The sequence below is a fragment of the Triticum dicoccoides genome, chromosome 1A (genome assembly GCF_002162155.2).
Source record: "Triticum dicoccoides isolate Atlit2015 ecotype Zavitan chromosome 1A, WEW_v2.0, whole genome shotgun sequence".
Taxonomy (NCBI): Eukaryota; Viridiplantae; Streptophyta; class Magnoliopsida; order Poales; family Poaceae; genus Triticum; species Triticum dicoccoides.
The window spans coordinates 203581223-203584252 of NC_041380.1; positions in this window are offsets into that span (position 1 = coordinate 203581223).

Genomic DNA, 3030 nt, shown 5'->3' on the forward strand with positions numbered 1-3030 from the left:
CGGGTGGGCCCCGCCTGGGCCCCGGCGGGCCGGCGCGCGGGCAGGACGGTGATGTGGGCGCGGCGGCGCGGGCCAATGGTGGCATGACACGTGGCGGCGGGGTGGAGACTGACACGTCCGGCCCGGGGAAAATTGTCCGGCGGCGGCGCGTGGAGTGGATCTAGGGTTTCGTCCGTGAGTTGAAATGAGGGCTCTATATATAGAGGTGGATGGAGCTAGGAGAGTCCAAATGAGGTGCGGTTTTCGGCCACGCGATCGTGATCGAACGCTCTAGATGATGGAGAGGGTTTTGGTGAGTTTTGGGCCAACTTGGAGGGGTGTTGGGCTGCAACACACACGAGGCCTTCTCGGTCCCTCGGTTAATCATTGGAGTATCAAACGAAGTCCAAATGGTACGAAACTTGACAGGCGGTCTACCGGTAGTAAACCAAGGCCGCTTGGCAAGTCTCGGTCCAATCCGGAAATGTTTAATCCCCACACACGAAAGAAAGGTAGAAATGACCACCGGAGGTGAACGAAGCGCCGGAATGCAAAACGGACAACGGGGAAAATGCTCGAATGCATGAGACGAACACGTATGCAAATGCAATGCACATGATGACATGATATGAGATGCATGACAACGATAACAACACATGGAGACAAAAACCCGAACCCGAGAAAATAAAATAACTTAACGCCGGAAACGGCAAGAGTTGGAGTACATATTGGGTAAATCATATCCGGGGTGTTACAGTTTGGACACCGGAATGGTTCCGGATGAGTTCGGGCATTTTCTGAAGTACCGGGAGGTTACCAGAACCCCCCGGGGAGTCAATGGGCCTTAATGGGCCATGGTGGGAGAGAGAAGGAGGCGGCCAAGTGGGGGGCGCTCCCCCCCCCCCAAGCCCAATCCGAATTGGGGAGGGGTCAGCTCCCCTTTCCTTCTCTTCTTCTCCCTCTTCCTTCTTCTCCTACTCCAACTAGGGAAACTGGGGAAACCTACTCCTACTAGGAGTAGGAATCCCCCTTAGGGCGCGCCATAGAGAGGGTCGGCCCTCCCCTCCTCCACTCATTTATATACGGGGGAGGGGGCACCCCATAGACACACAAGTTGATAGTTGTCTTAGCCGTGTGTGGTGCCTTCCTCCACAGATTTCCACCTCGGTCATATCGTTGTAATGCTTAGGGGAAGCCCTACGTCGGTAACTTCATCATCACCGTCATCACGCCGTCGTACTAACGAAACTCTCCCTCGGCCTCAACTGGATCAAGAGTACAAGGGACGTCATCGAGCTGAACGTGTGCAGATCGCGGAGGTGCCATGCGTTCGGTACTTGATCGGTTGGATCGCGAAGATGTTCGACTACATCAACCGCGTTACTTAACGCTTCCGCTTTCGGTCTACGAGGGTACATAGACACACTCTCCCCTCTCGTTGCTATGCATCTCCTAGATAGATCTTGCATGATCGTAGGAAATTTTTTGAAATACTGTGTTCCCCAACATTATGGGACACTTCAGACGCGACAAGACATTTGTCACGCTCTCCAAGAACTAATTTTGGCCCTAGATGTTCCGTGATGTCTCTCGCTACACCAACCGATGCTTTACATGTCGCAAAGCTAAGTCTAAAGCTCAATCACATGGTTTATATATGCTACTTCCTATTTCGTATCACCCATGGGAAGATATTAGTATGGACTGTGCTTGGTTTTCCTAGAACTAGAAATGAAAAAGATTTGGTATTTGTTGTTGTGGACTGTTTCTCTAAGATGGCACACTTTATTCCATTAACAAGATAGACGATGCTTCACATGTTGCAAATCTCTTTTGTAGGGTAATCTTGCGTCTACATGGAGTGCCCAGACTATCGTGTCGGACCGCGACGTTAAGTTCCTTAGTTACTTTTGGAAGACGCTTTGCGTCAAGCTCGGAATCAAGCTAAACTTCTCTTCGGCACACCACCCACAAACCGATGGCCAAACAGAGATCACCAACCAAACGCTCTCTACTCTCCTAAGCATGTTGATCAAGAAGAACATTAAGGAGTGGGAGGAGTGCTTACCCATCACCAAGTACGCCTACAGTCGAGTAAGACATTCGACTACTAGAAAGTCCCCCTTCGAGGTCGTCTACGGTTTCAATCCTTTGTCCCCATTGGACATTCTACGCTACCACTACAAGAGCGCATCAACATGGACGAGCGTGCATGTGCGAGCTTTCTCAAGAAGGTGCATGAAGATACAAGGCAAACAATCGAGCGCCAAGTACAATGACTTGCGACCAAGCTCAACATCAACAAGAAACCCATGATATTCAACATTGGAGATCTTGTGTGGATACACCTTCGCAAGGACCGCTTCCCCAACGAACGTAAGTCCAAGCTACTACCTCAGGCCGACGGACCCTTCAAGGTGCTAGAACGCTACAACAACAATGCATACAAGATCGACATCCCACGCGACAAGTACAATGTTAGTGACATCTTCAACGTCAAGGGCCTATCTTCCGTCAATGGTGATGAGGATTTTGATCCGAGGTCGGATCTTTCCCAAGGGGGAAGATGATGCAGAGCATCCTACGGTCATCCACATGGACCTACCTTCATCTCCCACGAAACCACATGGACCAATGACTAGAGCTCGAGCAAGGGCTATCGAAGCTAAGGTGAACTTACTCCTTTCCGAACTAACACATTCCACATATGAGGCATGGCTACTACCTCAAGCGAAGAGCTTATATGTGATCAGGTACTTAAAGGAAAGCCACAGAGCAACTACATCCAATGGACAAGATGGCGAGGACACCAAGTACAAGGATCAAGCAAATGAGGCTTCCTCCGGACATCTGGCACAACCATCACAGAACGAAAATGACAGAAGTCCGAAGTCCACCGGACGACTGAAGCGCTCGAATCGTTTCTTACTAGCTCTTCTGATAGAGCTAATGAAGAGAAATTTTGGAAATCCATCTGGTGGATCAAAGCTCCTGGTAAGATGAAGATTGTGCCCTGGCGTTCCGCGCATAATTGCTTGCCTTCCGATGAAC